Raw genomic sequence first — 19,136 nt, 5'->3', positions numbered from 1 at the left:
AAGATGGCTCAGGGAGGAAAGGTGTTTGCTGCCGAGCTGATCCCTGGAAGCTACATGGTGGAAGAAGAGAGCCAACGCCACAAAGGCGACCTCTGACCTCCACATGTGCTGTAGCGTGTGTGTACCCTCTCCAATAACAATAATAAAACCTTTACATTGCCATCCCATGTTTTTGTTTTCATGTCAGTCTTAATGAGATAGATTCCATACACCATGTAATTTAATTACGTAACCTGTACCTGCCGTTATTATTTTTAGTGTTTTTCCGTTTTGAATACAAATGCCGTCACGACAATTTAAGAACATTTTCATTAATTAATTACCCTTCTGTTGCCGGCAGTGTGTAATCAGCTGTCCTGTCCATTAGACAAGCTGGATTATGGGGCGTGTGGGCTTTGTGGCTGGCATCTCACGTGGCGCGGTGTCTTGTGGGTCCGCCCACGTCTCCGGAAGTGCGGGCACTTCATTCCTTTGTGCTGAGCCATGCCCCTGCATGGTGTTGTGCTGTTTGTCTGCTCCTCCGTGGACGGTGAATTTTACCATGTAAATGGAGAAACTGAAACATAGAATTAGGTTGGGGGTTGGGGCCATGGAAAGCCTCGTGTCCTTCGCTCTCGCTTCGGAACTTACTCCATTAAATAGACACATTTGGCTTCGTACTTTCTTTTTCCCCCTTGATGGTGCGTAGATGCATACGTGTGTGCACGTGTGTACAAGTGTACGTGTTCATGCTTGAATGGAGATCAGCGAAGGCCACCAGGTTCCTCTATCACCCTCCACCTTACTCCCCTGAGACAGTTTCTTACTGCACTTTGGAGCTAGACTGGCAACCAGCAGCCCGAGTGAGCTTTCCGTCTCCACCCTCTGCAGTGCGGGTTTAGAGGTACAGCGGCCACGTGAAGTTGCCTGTGTGGGCGCTGGGATCTGGGCTCGGGTCTTCACGTTTATGCAGCACGCATTCTTACCCACGGAGCCGTCTCTCTAGCCTCCGAGGCCTGGCACGTAAAAATGCAGATTCATATCTGCTTTCACAACACACTGGCCTAAGAAATTTTGCAAACAGGAATGAAGCTTAGAAACGCTGTGGGGCTGGGCCACCTTTCTGGGTGCCTGGGATTGTTACTCGAGGGCTTGTCTACTCCTGAAGAAAAAGAGAAGAAACACTTCAACGGTGAAAGAATTCAGTTTTAAAAATCATGTAGAAAGTGGTGGTCAGTGGCTGGCCCCCTTCTCAGATTCTCTCTCTCTATCTGTCTCTCCCCTCTGTTTTCTGTTTTCTCTCTGTACATGCCAAGCATCACGCCAAACCAAGGCTCAAGGGAACTGAGAGGGGCAGCGAAAATTCAGTCCTCGTTATGGAAGGAGAACCCGGGAGGCCGACTGTCACCAGCTTCAGCCTAGGCGGAAAAGAACGGGGCCCTTGAATGTACAGGTCAGGCCGGACTCCTCGCTGCTCTCTGTTGTTTGGCTGGTTGGCTTTGCACTGCCGGATATCAACCCTGCCTCACGTATGCCAGGCCTGATTAGCTGTGCCTGCCTAGCTGGTTTACACTTAGATGAGCCCTTGGGTGGGGCGATCCTAAAGGAGGCAGCTCTAGGAAAGATAATAAAATCGACAAAATTCACTCATGAGTGAAACTCAACATCAGGCAGAGAGGCTGAAATAAATGAGAAAACGTCAGAGCTGCACAAGCCACACCTTGAGATGTCTGCTGCCTGTGTCTGGTGTCCTCTTTCTGCTCCCAGCTGAACGGAGGCAGGTGGGGATTCTAATTCAGGACTCCAAGATCTGCCCCTGACAACTGTTAGGAATATTTTTTAATATTAGCTCCCTGATGACACAAAAATTCCCAATCAAGCCAAATCAAAACAAGCCAAATTAAGAAATATCCAGGTTTAATGGGAGATCTGCGCTCTCGGGTGGCCTAGAGGGGGAAACAGGGAAGCCGCAGAAAGGCAACCCCCAGGAGGAAGAAAGGGAGACCACATGTTCTTCTTTTGGGGGATCACTTAAGTACCCAGGGAGGGGTCAGAACCTGGCCTGCTGGGATTTGAAGTCCAGACCAGGCCTGGGGTCTGGGATAGATGCAAGGGACTGGGACCTTTGTTCCCAACTTAACAACTGGGCAGATCTACTGGCCAGGGCTGTCCCTGTTGGCGGAGGCTACCCCAATACATAGTCAGGTGTACTCCGGCTTCTGAACGAATCCTGACTCCTACCCTGCTTGATTCCCGTTTGACTGCAATGTTGTGTGACGGCTGAGACGCAGGTGGTGCTGTGCTTGGGGACAAGGGCCTCCTGCAGGGAGACCTGCACCTGGTTTGCAGGAAAGGGTGATCAAGAGACACTCCGAGGGTAGACAACAACAAGCCCGACGCAGGCTGCAGCACAGCGCGCACCAATAGTACGGTTGTGCCGGCTGAGACACTGGAAACTCTGCGTCTCCAGGGATTTATCCAAATTTAGAAAAGCCACAGAGGAAGACGCGAGTAGCAAATCCTGGAGAGTCAGTGGTTCTGGGGGGTGAGGCAAGGCTTTGGGCATGGATAGTGAGGAGAGAGAATGGCTCGTTTTGAAAGTTACCTTTATTTATTTAGTGGGTATGCCGTGTGCGTGTGTGGGTCTATTCTCTCCGAGCAGCTGGTGGGTCAGGAGGTCAGATTCAGGCCATCAGACCTGGCGCCAAGTGCCTGTGCCTGCTGAGCCATCATCCATCACAGGCCCAGACGTCTCCTTCTTAAGCCTAGTGGTAGAGACCGCGTGAGCATTGTCCGCACTTGTGCTGGCTAGATTTTCTGTCATCTGACACAAGCTAGTCATTAGATATGAGGGAACCTCAACTGAAAAAAGACTTTATTAAAATCCCCCAGCACTCAGGAGGCAGAAGCAGGCAGATTTCTGAGTTTGAGGCCAGCTTGGTCTTCAAAGTGAGTTTCAGGACAGCCAGGGCTCCAGAGAAACCCTGTCTAAAAACTAAAAGCTAACAAAAATTTGTTCAGTAGGCACGCCTGTAGGGCATTTTCTTGATTAATAATTGATGTGGGAGGGCCCAGCCCATGGTGGGTGGTGATATCCTGGACAGGTGGTGTTGAGTTGTATAAAACAAAGCAGAGGAAGCCAGGCAGGGGAGCGAACCAGTACGCAGCACCCTCCATGGCCTCTGCTTCAGTTCCTGCCTCCAGGTTCCTGTCCTGATGCCTCTCATTGGTAATCTGTCATCTGGAAGTATAAGATGAATAAACCCTTCCCTACCAAGCAGCTTTGGTCATAGTGTTTATCACAGCCACAGAAGAGTAACTAATACAGTTCATAATGGGTTATTTTAGTTAAAAATTTTAATGAACACTGAGGTAAACACTGATCATACACCCGAGCACACGGGAATTCTGTAGTTCTCAGCGTGGGGTGGCTACCAGGGATTGGATGCAGGGTTTCCTGGGCACCACACATGTGTTCTCTGCCTCAATTATCTTTTCCTTTCCTCTCCTCCCACCCTGTTTAGAAACATGATCTCACATAGCCCAGGCTGGCCTCAAACTGCTATGTAGCACATGAAGACTGGCACTCAGGACTGCGCCCAGGGAAGAAGGTGACCAGACTGGTCTGCTGACCAATAATATCTGCACCTCTAACCCCTGCTTTGTGACATCATCTTCAAGACTCACCCAGTTGTTAAAATCACTTCTCATCACAAACACCACTGTGAAAACACAGCCCCAAGATCACCCGGCCATTTTCTACCTCACGTCTCCCTCAGCCTGGAGTCTGCTCCCAGCTTCACTGTTCTAGACTTAGCTAGCCCTCAAACACCCTTTTCCCAGCTATGCCTTTGAACCTCCCCCAAAGACCTTGAATATCTTCAGGATCTTCGGGCAAATGTTGACTCCTCTCTGAGGTCTCCTGGGGAGCTCGAACAGGCTCTGTGGGTCCAGAGGGGGGGGGGCTCTGCTCTGCCCTCTGAGCTGCAGAGGAAATACACAAGAGCGCTTTGTCCTCACAGGCGACCACAGAGTCACAGCTCACCTAGGAAGACTTGGGCAGGGGACGGCAGGGGATGAAGTGCTGGGGCCTCAGTGCTGACAGGTCGCCTGTGGGTTCAACACTGCAGAAATCCTGGGTTTTGTTTCCAGGAGCTATAGAAGGAACCATCTCGAACACTCTGCTCTCCTGAGCTAGCTCTACCGTCCGGAATGGGTCCCCTGGAGACAGACTGGCTCAGCACAGGGCGACAGGCTGCAGGAGGGAACACTCACCTCCAGACCTCTCTACTCATCCTGTCCTCCCAAGGGCCAGGCATGGAGTTCGCAGCTAGAGCACAGGCTCACTAGATGCTGACACAGGGCTGCAGAAGGCATCCCCTCCCTACCGCGCCACCACACAGGAAAGGCCCTATTTATAGCAGTTCCTTTAACCTGGTACATCCCGTCCCTACCGAGAAGATAACACACTAACAGACAAAGTCATTATTTGGAAGCTGGGTGTGGTGGTGGCCACCTGTAATGTTAGCTCTTTGGGAGGCAGAAGCGCTATTGCTGCGAGTTCAAGGTCAGCCTGGGCTACACAGGGAGACCATGTCAGAAAGCAAAGCAAACAAAACACACAATTTGAAGGGGGCCAGACCAGAGGTGGCAGGAATGCTGGGATTACTAGACCAGAAAGTAAGTAAAGGTTGTACTGATTTTTGTTTTGTTTTGTTTTGAGACAGGTGAGACTGAAAGTTGCTATGGAGGTTAAGATGATCCTACTGCCTCCACTTCCTGAGTCCTGGGATTGCAGGCATACATTACTGTATTTATGTAGCACTAGGAGTAGAACCCAGCTTCATGGATGTTAAGCAAGCACTCAGCCAACTGAGTAGTAGCCCCAGCTCTCTTAGGAACAGTCTTTCTGTGTAGCCCACGCTGGCCTCACACTTGCAACGGTTCTGCTGCTTCCGTCAAGCTTGGATCTGGAGCATGCAAGCGCACACTGACTGCATATCAGGGCTCCTGTGCAGATGGCTGCTCCCTTTCACCTGCTGCTGCATTCTCAGGCTCCACGTGGAAGCAAGACTGCAAAAGCTGCTCCTGCCAGCAAGTTTCAAGTTCAGTTACTGGGGGCCTCATTCGGTGGAGGAGTAGGTGCAAACACCAGGCCCTTGTTTCACCATCAGTACAGACAAATCAAAGTTTCCTAGTCAAGAATAACAAGGGTTGAGAATATGGTGGTGGGGCTGAGCCTCATTGCAGCGACTTCCACTCAGTTGGTTTCCATTATTTGCTCCTTCAAGCCAATCATGAGGCACAGGGAAGATGGTGTGTTAATTGACATAGGCCTGTATCCTGTGGTGCTTCTCTTGAGCAGAATATGAAGTCCTGGGAACTCCAAGGGTTTCGAAAGGAAGCCCAAACAAAAGGCACAGTGACAGTTGTTGTCAGTTTGACAGAACGGGCAATCATCTGGGAGATAGGCCTTTGGGCAGGCTGAAATGGAATTGTCTTGATTATGTTAATTAACCACCTGCCCACTATGGGCGGCACCATCCCCGGTTGGGATCCCAGACTCTGGACCTGAAGAAAGGAAGCTCGGCAGCCGCAGCAGTCACCACCCTTCCTCCCTTGAGTTGGTTCTGACAGGACATGTTGTTCCAGCAGTATAAAAACAACAACTACAACAAAACAAAAGCAAGATGGGGACTCTGGCTGGATAAAAGAAGATAACGGAAGTAAACCAAAGCCCACGGGCCTTCATGACAGATCCAGGAGATAGTTTTTCCTCTTAACAACAGGCACAGGGCAGTCACACCTTCCTCAGGATCCGCCCCAGTCTGTTCCTCTGTTTCCCACAGGACAGTTCTCACAAAGGGTAGTTTCTGAGGCTGACTGAGACGGTCTGACATCATGGTTCACTTTCCCTGCCCACCATTAAAAGACCAAACTCTTTTATTTCTTAAGATTTATTTTTTTTTTTACCAGCATTGGGGTTTTGCCTGCATGTGTGTGTGAGGACTCAGATTCAGATCCCCTGGAACTAGAGTTACAGACAGCTGTGAGCTGCTATGTGGTGCTGGGAATTGAACACAGGTCCTTTGGATGAATGGCTGGTGCTCTTAACTGCTGAGCCATCTCTCCATCTCCAAGACCAAGCTCTTTTGGAGACAATGTACACAAGACACAAGCATACAAGAAGAGTTAGAGTTCCAACTCTCTCTTCTCATTACATGAGCGTGACCACTATTTCCTAGGTGTTTCTGTTCAGATCTGTCATCTATGAAACATGATTCATTTCTTGTCACACTCCTGTTTCATATTAGAAGAATGAAAATAGTCCCATATCTATCACCATGCACAAAACTCAAGTCCAAATGGATCAAAGACCTCAACATAAAGCCAGCCACACCGAACCTTATAGAAGAGAAAGTGGGAAGTACACTTGAATGCATTGGCATAGGAGACCACTTCCTAAATATAACCCCTGCAGCACAGACACTGAGAGAAACAATTAATAAATGGGTATCCTGAAACTGAAAAGCTTCTGTAAAGCAAAGGACATGGTCAACAAGACAAAACAATAGCCTACAGAATGGGAAAAGATCTTCACTAACACCACATCAGACAGAGGTCTGTTCTCCAAAATATACAAAGAACTTAAGAAATTGGCCATCAAAAGAACAAATAATCCAATTAAAAAAATGGAGTACAGACCTAAACAGAGAACTCTTAACAGAGTAATCTAAAATGGCTGAAAAACACTTAAGGAAATGTTCAACATCCTTAGTCATCAGAGAAATGCAAATCAAAACAACTCTGAGACTCCATCATACACCTATAAGAATGGCCAAGATCAAAAACACTGATGACAACTTATGCTGGAGAGGATGTGGGGTAAAGGGAACACTTCTGTATTGCTGGTGGTAATGCAAGCTGGTACAACCCCTTTGAATGTCAGTGTGGCAATTTCTCAGAAAATTAGGAAACAACCTTCCTCAAGACCCAGTAATATCACTTTTGGGTATATATCCAAAAGATGCTCAACCGTGCCAAAAGGACATGTGCTCAACTATGTTCATAGCAGCATTATTTGTCATAGTCAGAACCTGGAAACAACCTAAATGCCCCTCGACCCAAGAATGGATAAGGAAAATGTGGTACATTTACACAATGGAGTACTACACAGCAGAAAGAAATAACGACATCTTGAATTTTGCAGGCAAACGGATGGAGCTAGAAAACATTAAATGAGGTAACTCAGACCCAGAAAAACAATTATCACATGTACTCACTCATAAATTGTTTTTAAAGATAAAGCAATGAAAACCAGCTCATAAATCACAATCCCAGAGAACATAGACAACAATGAGGACTCTAAGAGAGACATACATAGATCTAATCTACATGGAAAGTAGAAAAAGACAAGATCTCCTGAGTAAATTGGGAGCATGGGGACCTTGAGAGAGGGTTGAAGGGGAGGGGGGAGGCAGGGAGGGGAACAAAGAAATATGTAGAGCTCAAAAAAATTAATAAAAAGAAAAAAATTTTTAAAATTGAAGAGAGGTAAAAGCCATGTGGTAGAAGATAGATTAACAAAAATGAGGGTTAATTAAAGGTATGAGAGCTAGTGGGACAAGCCTAAGCTAAGGCAGAGCTTCCACAGTTAATAATAAGTCTCCATGTGGTTATTTGTAAGTTGGTGGCCCAAAGAAAAGTTTGACTACATACTAATTTTTACAAAGCCCTCTACTTATCCCTTGGGTGCCACTGATCTATTTACATGCTGACTTTGTAATGACTGCTTTAACAAATGACAGCAAAAAAAAAAAAAATTACCTTCTCATTTTACTTTCTTAATATGGTGTTTCACAATCACTTATAGGGGAGGAATTATGGCCTAGGTACTTCTCAGAGCTGTTTCACTTAGTGCTCACAGCGACCTTGTAAAGTGGGTTTTCCTGATGGTTAGTGCTATCGACTTGACAAAACCTACAATCTTGGGAGGTGGGCCTCTTGCTTCTGTTGCAGTGAGAAGCCCCGCTCCCAGCGGATGGCACCACCCCCTAGGCCTGGACTGAAGAAGACGGGAGAAGACAAGAACTGGCATGCACACACTCATTGCTCTCTTCTGCTCACAGACGTACGTGGTCGCTCCCTGAGGCCGCTTGACTTACTGCTGGGATGGGCTTCAACCTGGAGCTGAGAGCTGCAGTCAACCCTTCCTCCCTTCAGTTGCTTCGGTCAGAGTTTTAGCACAGGCACTGGGAAAGAAATTAAGACAGTCTCCCCGAGGTGGACAGCTGCTCCTCCCCCCAGAAATTATGTAGCTTGCTCAAAGTCATGAAGCTAAGCCAGAATGAACACAGAGAGTTCATGCTTAGACACTGTGACCCTAATCACACGGCAGCCACCTAGGATTCCTTGGTAGAAATGGATTTTCAGTGGTCGGAGGTGCTGCACACCTTTAATCCCACTCTGGAGGCAGACCTCTGAGTTCAAGGCCAGCCTGGTCTACAGAGTGAGTTCCGGGACAGCCAGAACTACACAGAGAAACCCTGTCCCCCCAAAACAAAACAAAATGAAACAAAAAGAAGTAATTTTTTTTCTCATATAGAATAGGCTGGCCTTGAGCTCCTGATCCTCTGGTCTTTACCTCCATGTCCTGGGATTACAACCATGACCACAGCCGACTTCTGCCAACCCCTTTGAAGACAGTCATTAGAAATCAAGGCTCAAATTGCACCTCCTTTCCTTAGACTCCGGGTCTCACTTGATAACCCTGGCTGGCCTGGAACCCACTGTGCAGATCAGGCTGGCCTTGAGCTCACAGAGACCCACCTGCTCCTGCCTCCCAATGACTGGGACTAAAGGTGTGCGCCATGTCCGACCTGCACTTACTTCCACACTGAGAAATCCTTTTTCCTTTACATAGGTTTCACACGAATGTCTTTCTACGCCACTGACCAAAACATTTCATTGTTTTCTTTTCGTTGAGACGAAAGCCCACAAACTCCCTATGTGGCTTCTGATAACATTTAGCTTCTGACTCTCCTGCCTCCACCTCTCGAGTGCTGGAAATACAAACCTGAGAGACTACACCCAGTTTTATGGGGTTCAAAGGATCAAACCCTGGGGACTGTGCTTGCTGGGTAAGCAATCTACCAACTGAGCTACACCCTCCATACCCAGATACTGCTTAAAGACTGAAGTTCTCAGAATCAGCTTCCAACACATCAGAGCCGCCTTCTTCTGACCTAGCATCTGTGAATGGCTGCAGTTTGGTAGGGAGGGAAGGCAAACATGGAGGAGACACAGCCAGAAAACAAGTAACGCAGCTGGTTTTCTCTTAAGCAACTGCACTATCTTTAACTGGTGAGTCAGAATTTTTCAAAATAGAGTCAGGCACTGATAAGGATGGAGATGGAACCTGTGGAGTGCATCCTGAGTAATTCTCTTTATGTGAGTGTCAGAGAATGCAAGAGTACACGTACACAAGACTGGATGCTACTGGCTCATCGATCTAGGTCTCCCTGTAACCAACAGACACAATAAACACCCAACCTATGAGGCTGCTGCTTACTGGCATAAAACAGTGTGTAGGGGGTTTTGTTTTGCTTCTAGAGGCAGAGTCTCCCTCGCTGACCTGGAACTTGCTATGCAGATCAGACTGGCCTCAAACTCAGATCCTCCTGCTTCTGCCTCCTGAGTGTGACCGCTGAGATCAGAAGAAACTTTTCAAAAGTTATTCATTGATCTCTGTGTGTGTGTGTGTGTGTGTGTGTGTGTGCGTGTGTGTGTGTGGCTGTGTGTGGTTGTGCACGTGCCCACGTGGGCCCCCTTCGCCTAGCAAACTGCCACTGTTCAGACACCAGGTCTGAAAAAGACCACTGTGACCATGACAGAGAGGACACTCCTGACAAGCTGTCCATTGAAAGGCAGGTGGTATCACGTCAGATTAGAGGGCAACGTGTTGAGGTCTGTTCTCACCCATCACAGAGGATCTGGGGACAGAACTTGGGTCATCAAGCTTGGGAGACATATCACCGGTACTGGTTTTGCGGGGGTGGGGGTTGTTTTTTGTTGGTTTGCTTTCTTGGGTATTTTTTGTGTGTGTGTGTGCTTTTTTGTTTTGTTGTTTTGAGACTAGGTCTCAGTCACCATGTAGTTGGCTGGGAATCTCGTCTACCGACTTGGCTGGCCTTTAATATGCAGCGTGTCTCCTTCCCCCACCTCCCGAGCTCTGGCATTCTGCACTCTCATGAGCAGCTATGCATATATTGAACTTTTCTTTCCTTTGGGCACATACTGCACAACAATGATGAAAAGTGGGCTGTAGTAAATTCATAAACCTACAACGTGGTTGTTCCTTGTATCGTGTACTACATATAATTGTATAATTGAGCTGCTCTTTTTCCTTTGGTCCAGGGCCGTGCCCGTGTAGGCGAGTGTCCTGCCACCGAGTCACACCAGCCTACTAGACCTTTCCATTTTGGGCAGTCAAACGTGTTTGCTCACTCTGGGATCACTGCAAGCACCAGTAGTCATTACCTGTGGAATCACAGGCAATAAAATCCTTCACCTTCATTGTATGTTAGGCCATGGATGACCAAAGCATACGTGTTGGGCACGTTGTTAGGTCTCAGAAACCTGGGACAAATGGCTGACGGGCCTGTGACATGTGACTCCGTGAACCTATGCAAGGGCTGGGGCCTATGGGTGGGACTCTTCTTTGTCTGTGAACGGCCTGGACGCAGTATGCCCGTCCAGCTGAGCCCGGCACAGAAGCAGGTACTTCCAAGCTAGTCTCTGTCAGAGGTGGGCAGGACGACTTCCTCCAGGAGGGTGTCTGTGGTGGCTCTGACCACAGGCTGAGCAGGAACATCCGTTTAGGAGGAAGTCAAAGACCAAATAGCCGAGAGAATATCAGTCCCGCCCTAGGGCTCCATTAGCTTCACACTCCCTTCTCTTTCCTTTCCTTTCTCTCCCTCCCTCCCTCCACCTCTGGTACTAGGTAATGACTCCAGGGTGGTCAGAATGAGAATGGCCCCCATAGGCCCGCTTTGTTGGAGCCCAGGAATGGTTTGGGAAGGGTTAGGAGGTGTGCCCTTGTTAGAGAAGGTCTGGGCATGGGCTTTGAGGCTTCCAAAGCCCTTACCAGGCCCAGTGTTTCTCTCTCGCTGCCTATGGTTCAGGATATAAAGTTCTCAGTAAAGTTCCAGCACCATGACTGTCCACTTCCCAACAAGAAGACTATGGACTAACCCTATAAAACTGTGAGCAGGCCCCCAATCAAATGCTTTTTTTAATGAGAGTTGCCTTGATCGCGGCACGGCAATAGAACACTGACTTAGCGCCCTACTCAAACCTGTCCAGAAGTACTATACCATGGACCTACATCCCCAGCCTTGACTTGCTGCCCTTTAGGGCCAGGGCCACCTTCACTCCTGGGGTGTCTCTAAGAACACAGCTGACAGCTACAGTCCCCGTCAGTTTTCTGACCTGAGGGTGCAGACAGGAGCAGGGACAGAGGAGGCCAGCTGTGCAGCCAGCTGCCACCTGAACTGGGCTTACTTTTGCTGTATTTTTAGATCCTGGTGATATTTACATCTTTTAGACTCTGCTGTTTACTCCTGATGGTCAGTTTTTCAGATGAGATCAGCATGCTGAGGTTTGGAAGGCTACAGGTGGATCAGTTTTCAAGTTTCAGTTAGACACAGAGCAGAACTTCCTGAGTTACCATTGTACTCTCAAACTTAGTGCAGGGCTGTACAAAGGGGCCCTGCAGGAAAGGGTGCCTTCCTGCGTGACTGTGGGTCAACATGTAGCTGGGTTTTCCTTTACCACGGTCTTCCATACGTGAAATATAAAATACAGTTTAATCTGGCTTGTATGTGCGTGTGTGCGTGTGTGCGTGTGTGCATATGTGTGCATGTGTGTAGTGTACGTGTGTGTGCCCATGAGAGTGGAGGCCAGCGGCCCAGCGTCAGGTGTCATCCTCAGTCACCCTTCACCATATTTTGGGGGGACGAGGTCTCTCGCTGAACCCAGAGCTCACAATTCAGCTGGGCTGACTAGCCAGCAAGGCCCAGAACCCTCCATGCCTTTTGTTCTATGTGGGCTCTAGACAAACTAGGATGCTTACCCTCTGTGACACATGCTTAGCGCTGGAGCCGTCGACACAGCCTCTAATCTTACAAATGAATGAAATATATACATCTTCCCATGACCACGAATGTTTCCTAGATATTTTATGTCTCCACAGTTTAATATTAATAATCTGTACGGTCTTAAATGACTGGCCTATTGCTGTGCAGCAGCACCATGGCTGAGGCAACTCTTATCAGGGAAAGCTTTAATTGGGGGCTCACTTACAGTTTCCGTGGCTTAGTCACTGTCATCACAGTGGGGAGCGTGGCAGCACACGGGGCGCTGGAGCAGTAGCTGAGAATTCACATCCTGGTCAAAAAGCAGGCAGACCAGGAGAGAGAGAGAGAGAGAGAGAGAGAGAGAAGCTGGGTTTGGCATGGGCTTTTGAAACCTCAAAGCCCACCCCAGTGACAAACACCTTTTCTCAAGCGGTGCCACGCTCTGGTGACTGAGCCCATGGGCACCACTTGTAGTCAACCACAACAGTGTGACTGTGTCACAGATCTCTGAGCTGCTCTCTCTCAGTGATTTGAATTATTTTCTATTATTGCAGATAAAATTGTGGCCAACTTTTTTTCGCCTACATCTTAGTTTCTTAGATTTCCCTGAACTGGGATTACGGGAAAAAATGGCATGAAAAGCTTAGTTGAAAACATGTCATCCTGTGGTTTTAATCTGTATTTCTTTCCTTGTTGACGATGTCGAGTATTTTCTTAATCTTTGTTTGCTCGTTTTATTTCCTTCTTGGTGCGCTGTCTGTTTATATCCTTTGTCTGTTTCCTGTTAGGCCTTGGCATTTTCCACATGAATTTGTCCTCTTTCCCACCATTAGATTCCCAGGCTTTGTCTTAATCCTCGCGTCTGTCTTGGTCTGAATTTCAGAACTGCTACAGTATTCGTTTGTTGGTACAGAGATTTCTTAGCTGGGCGGTGGTAATGCACGCCTTTAATCCCAGCATTCAGGAGGCAGAGACTGGCAGTTCGAGGCCAGCCTGGTCCACAAGAGCTAGTTCGAGGACAGCCACCAAAGCTACAGAGAAAACTTGTCTAAAAAAATATATATGTGTGTGTGTGTATGTATATATATTGTAAAAATTATATAAATAATAAAATTATATAAATACAAACATATACAAAACATATATAAATATAAAAATTATATATATAATTTTTCTTAACATAAGTTTTTCCCTCATGCTTTTCTTCCACCTTCTCCTCTTCTTTTTGAGAAGTGACCCTAAAAACACAAGGTGGCTTCACCAGAATCATCTGCCCTCTCTCATCCAAGTTCCCGTCACAGATTTGCTCCCATCTCCCCATTTCCAAAGGTTCTGCAGGCTCCTGGACTCAGTCCAAATGTGTCTTCTCAACTCCTTTAACCCCTAGGCAACAGTTCATCTACCCAGGGCTTTGAATGACTTGACCCCACCCCAGTATCTACTGCCAGCCTGGACCCCCTGCCCCGGCTGCAGACTCTAGCACCCCTCTTGGCTGCCCAACAGGAATCCCAAACGGTTCCTTTTCTTACTGCTATGAGGAAATACCTCACGAAAGCAATTCAAAGAAGAAGGGGTTCATTCTGGTCAGAGTTTGGAGGGAGGATCACGATGGTAAGGAATGGGGGTCGCGGAGGGGCTCCATCTGTGGTGGCAGGGCACTCGGTGAGGCAGCTCTTCTTGTTGGCTCCGGAATTGGGAGTAGGAAGATGAATTCTCTTACTTAGCTCACTTTCTCCTTTTCATTCACCAGCCCCAGTCCACGGGATGCTACTGCCCATATTCAGGGTAGGCCTTCCCTGCTCAGCTAAACCTCTCTGAGAAGAGCCCCACGTGTATACACAGGTGATTTAAAAATCCATTTGAGTCGGGAATGAAAATTAAGCATCACTTATGGCCTTCACATCAAAGTATTTGTTTCTTTTGAGGCAGGGTCTCATGTGGCCCAGGTTAATCCTCCTGCCTCTGCCCTCCAACTCCCAGTTTGAATTACAAGCATGCATCACCATGACCAGCTTCAAATTCTTTTTTTTTCTTTAATTATTTTATTTTATTTTTTGAGGCAGGGTTCCTCTGTGTAGCCCTGGCCATCCTGAAACTTAATATATAAACCAGCTTAGCCTTAAACTCGGAGATCTGCCTGCCTCTATCTGGGAATAAAGGCCTACACAGTTTCAAATTCTTGACACCCCAATGGCATCCTGCATCCTAGACTTCCATTTTAAAGGATCTGCGGCGTCCTTGACTCCTGCCTGTCAGGCTCTGGGTCACCAGAAAGTCCCTGCTCAACAGATCTGGAGTCCAACCAGTTTCCCCCACTTTCAAAGCAAGCCTCAGCGGTCAGCGGCCATCCTCCCTTCTCTCTTAGCCTTTCTGTGATCTGTCCTTTGAAAATGAGGCAGACCGTGCTTCACCACCGTGCAGAACCTTCCGGAATGTTTTCTGTTTGTTGGTTGGTTGGTTGGTTTTGACTATTTCCTGGCTGCTAGGTGATCTTCAGAATCCCTCCTTCCCTGTCTAACTCAGTCTCCTTTGCTCACTCAGCCCCAGTCACAGTGGTTCTGTGATCCCTTAATGATGTCAGTCACCAGCACTCCCACCTCTGGGATGAATAAAAAACCTTTTTTTAATTGTTATTGAGTTATACATTTTTCTCTGCTTCCCTCCCTTCTTCCCCCTCTGGTGACCCCCACACTTGTCTTTTTCTCCTTCCTGTGTAGATCCATGTATGTCTCTCCTTGTTGTAAAAATAAAAAACGGAACCAGGCACTAACCTCTGAGCTCACAAGTTCCACCATTTCTCCTGACAGTGTATCTGATCTTGTTTACCACTTTTCTTTGAATAAAATACCCTTGCTTCTTTGCAAATCTGTATGAACTTTTGAGTAAGCGTCCAAACACCTGGAAAGACCCAGCCTAGACCAGTGTCAATCCTGCCTGCCTTTCTTTTCTGTTTCAGTATTCCGGATCAAGCTCAGGGTCTTGCGCATGCTAGACAACTGAGTTGTATTTCTAGCCCTAATCCTGCACAGAGGTGCCCAGAACTAGCTGCAAGGGAAGCTGAGAGGGGCGGCAAGGGAGGACGCAGAGGACAAGAACGAGGACATTTTCAGACCCTCCCCAAGAGCTGCTGAGTCAGAAATGCTGGGGTTATGGCATGAGTACCAACAATCCAGTTGGTCACAGATCTTTCGGAAGATTCTGATATTTCTGAGGCTATTGAATCATAGCCATGTGATGGGGAGGGTTTATTTGTTTCTCTCTGTTTTGGAAAAGAGTCTCGTGTATTCCAGGCTGGCCTGGAACTTGCTATGCTGCCAAGGGAAATCTTGAGTTTCTTATTTATTTATTGATTGATTGATTGATTGATTGATTGATTTTTACCTCCTGAATGGAAGTATTATAGGTGGTGAGCCACCACACCCCATTTATGGGCTGCTGGGGATAAACCCAGGCCCCCTCCACACTAGACAAGCATTACACCTACTAAGCTGCACCCCAGCTCCCACTATAGCCAGTCTTGTGGGGTCTTGTGGGGTGGAAAGAGTCCTGGACTAGCTCACACAGCACCGGTTTTCTTTGTGGAAGTTCTGTTACTTGGTCACCAGAAGACATTAGCTTTCTGACCAATAGGATGAGGGTGACAACAGCTACACTGGTTTCATCCGATAAACTGTGGCAGTCAATTTAAATACTGCAGAGGAAAATGTTGGCGCCTATAAATCATCAGACAAACATTTTGATTTTTGAACGACTCTTAGAAGTTCTAAATGAATTGGGTCTCGAGTTCAGAGACAAAATGAAACTGAAAATACGATGGTGATGGCCTTCGTCAGCAAAGAACCAGAACGGACCCAAGGAGGAATTTCTAACGGTTATGGAGATGCGGTGGTAACGGTTACTGTGTTCATCTGTACCGCGCTAAGGGCCAACACTCCAGACAAGGGAAACTCCCTTGACGACGCCTAATGTTTGAGGATTGCACATAGCAATCGATAGGAGGTCAGCCTTGTATCAACTCCTAGACGGGCGGCGGTTTATTACACCCTTACTCTATTCTGCGTCAGGACCTCAAGTCACACGATGTAGCTCAGCCTGGTCTGGAGTTCACTACCTAGAAACTCAAACCAGAGTCTCAGGCCTCAGCTTCCCAAGCGGGGATTACAGACATGTGCTAGCACACCCAGCTTGGGTTTCAGTCTTTCTCAGATATTTTCTGGGGTCAATAATGACAGTGGGATTTTGCCATAGCTTTCTCAACCGCTAATACAGCTGACATGATGGGCAGAGTACACGTCTGGGAAACCAAACCTACCCATAAAAGGTGTAAAGAGATAGAAAGTTACAACAGTCAAGGACAGAAATAGAAACCGAAACCACAGACACTCAAAAAAACGCACCATTACAAAACAAAGGTTTGGGGCGGCTGCTCCAGGTGGTTTCCAGGAGGGGAAGGAGGTGTAGGAGGCTTCATAGCGAACACTCTGGAGGGTACAAGAACGGGGGTACTCAAGACGACCGGCGAGAAGCTAGGAAACAAATTCGGGAGATTTCAGATTGAAAAGACAGAGAGGCTATTGTCTGAGCACAAGTATGCCGCCATCCCTTACGGATAAAGCCTGCCCACTCCATTGCCTGTCCATTCACTCCACCACAGCGGCCCACTGAACGGCACTCGGAGCTGTTTTCACTGGGTGAACTGAGACTAGTCCTCAATGCCCAGGAGGCGCCCAGTCGTAGCTAGTTTTGCCCTCGGGAAACTTAGACAATGCCTGGCAACTGTCCTGACTGACAGCAGGGCCTTCCTGAGGCTAGGCGTTTGACCTGCCTCTTCAGGTGAGCCTGTGAGCAGGCGGAAGTGTTGGCAGGGTGTCACCTGGCAACATGGAGACCATGGAGTAGTTAGGAGACTTTGTCTGTGTGCCTACTCAATTGGCCTGTACAAAATGTGAAGCCAAGGTCTATTTATTGATTGATCTGTTTAATGTTTGGGCTGCAACGCCAAGTGCTACGATAAGAGAGTTTGTAGAAACAACATTGCAAAGCCACATATTCCTTGGCTCGAGGAGAGGATACGATGGGCATATGGGAATCCAGTGATGTAACCCTCTGAAACGGCTGAGGGAGGCCTGCCAAGCCACCGTCAAGTTGACCATGCTCAGGTCAAACAAATAGGCCAAGGCTGGGTCAGTTTCAAAATCTACAATCTTTGGACCCGCTTTCTAAGGTGTTTTAGTTTCTCAGGCAGGCAAACAAGGCCCATTTTCCCCCTGCCCCCGCCATGAACCCTCTGACCCACTTCACCTAACGGGCCTTAAGTATCTGGTATATAGGTCGCCAGGGCAGCTGTCACTTGCTGTATGAACAGGTCTCCCCACTCTGAATCCCGAAGGAGAATTCTGATTAGCGCTTCTTTAAGAAAGGATTAAAATGCAGTTTGGTGGCTCTCAGCAGCTGCAGGATGCTAACTCCTGGGGTCAAGCGCGGGGCCGATGACTCACAGGTTATGTGACACGAGTGACATTTAACACCTCTTGATCCCAGCCCTTCTCAGGTAGGCGACTGCCCCCACCCGTCCTCCAGGCAGGTTCAACTTCTCTGTGACACCCTCCTCATCAGCGCCATACCTGGTGTCATTTCTCCCCCAACAGCAATCTGAGACAGAGCCAAAATTCCCTGCCTCTCATCCCCTCTGGTTGCCCTGTGTCCTCTCTAGCATTTCCCCTTTCTTTCTTCTCCTTCACTTCTGTTCTGTTTTTGAGACAGACAGTCCAGGTGGGGCTCTCTAACTCGCTCTGTAGCTGAGATCGGTCCCAAGCCTGCTGCCCTCCTGCTTCTGCCTCCTAAGAGCATAGGTGTATATCACCATGTCTGCCTCAAAATGTCTTTTAAAAGAATTTCTTGGGACTGGAAAGAGGGCTCGGTGATTCTTGCAGAGGCCCCGGGTTCAGTTCCCAGCACATAGCCTCACTCAACTGTCTGGAATTCCAGTTCCAGGGCATGACACACTCTTCTGGTCTTTGTAGGCACCAGGCAGACACATGTGCTCTCACACACCATATCTTAAAAGGACTGCATAATTGTTTGAGCTGAATTGTGCCCCCACCCCGACCTTGAAATTCATGTTAGAGGCCTAGCCCCTGGCACTTCAGAGAGCAGCTAGACTGGAAAGGTGGAGTTAGAAACAGACCACTAGGGTAGGTACCCTGTGAATTGCTCTGCAGCCTGCCTATTCTGGGGACCTGGAGAGGCTGCTGAGCAGACAAATAAATACAGTTAGACTTCTTTTCTGTTCTGTTTTTTCCCAAGACAGGGTTTCTCTGTGTAACAGTCCTTGCTGTCCTGAAGTTTGCTTGTAGACCAGGCTGGCTCAAACACACAGAGATCCACCTGCCTCTGCCTCCCGAGTGCTGGAATCAAAGGTGTGCGCCACCACTGCCCAGCTCAGCTGAACCTTTTAAATTCTGTTTTTAAAATTTATTTATTTATTTTATGTATATGAGTGTCTGGCTCACATGTATGTCTGTGTACTACATTTGTGCCTGGTGCCAACTGAGGAGGGCAGTAGGGTCTCCGGAACAGGGTTATAAACAGTAACGAGCCACCATGTGGGTGCTGGGAATCAAACCCAGGTCTTTTTCAAGAATATGTGCATTTGCTGAGCGGTGGTGACACACGCTTTTAATCCAAACCTTCAGGAGGCAGAGGCAGGCGGATCTCTGTGAGGTCAAGGCCAGCCTGGTCTACAGAATGAGTTCCAGGACAGCCACCAAAGCTACAGGGAAACCCTGTCTGGAAAAACAAAACCAGAACAACAACAAAAGAGTTCTCTTAACCACTGAACCAGCCCTCCAGCCCCCCAGTTAGATTTCCTGTTTCTATTGCCCTTTTTAACCTTGCCCACCCAGGATCCCGCCAGTCCCCACAAACTGCTATTTCAGGGTCATCGCTGACATTACCCAACAGATAATGGCAGGCCTGGGCCACCTCTGGGATTTCCCCGCAGCTGTTCAGATTCTCTGG

At 48.0% G+C, this 19,136-nt stretch overlaps 1 long non-coding RNA gene across 1 annotated transcript; it reads right to left on the bottom strand.

The window, feature by feature from the left end:
• Positions 1-202: 202 nt before the first annotated feature.
• On the bottom strand, positions 203-6,791 carry LOC125391248 (uncharacterized). The gene is made up of 3 exons (XR_007229031.3): positions 4,255-6,791; positions 3,850-3,963; positions 203-2,744 (listed from the first exon to the last, which is right to left on the bottom strand). It is a non-coding gene; the product is annotated as an uncharacterized LOC125391248 (long non-coding RNA).
• Between the last annotated feature and the right edge of the window lie 12,345 nt (positions 6,792-19,136).

This window comes from Myodes glareolus, chromosome 16 (genome assembly GCF_982192425.1).
Source record: "Myodes glareolus chromosome 16, mMyoGla1.1, whole genome shotgun sequence".
Classification (NCBI taxonomy): Eukaryota; Metazoa; Chordata; class Mammalia; order Rodentia; family Cricetidae; genus Myodes; species Myodes glareolus.
The sequence above is the reverse complement of the archived record's forward strand: the minus strand, read 5'-3'. Positions and strand labels throughout refer to the sequence as shown.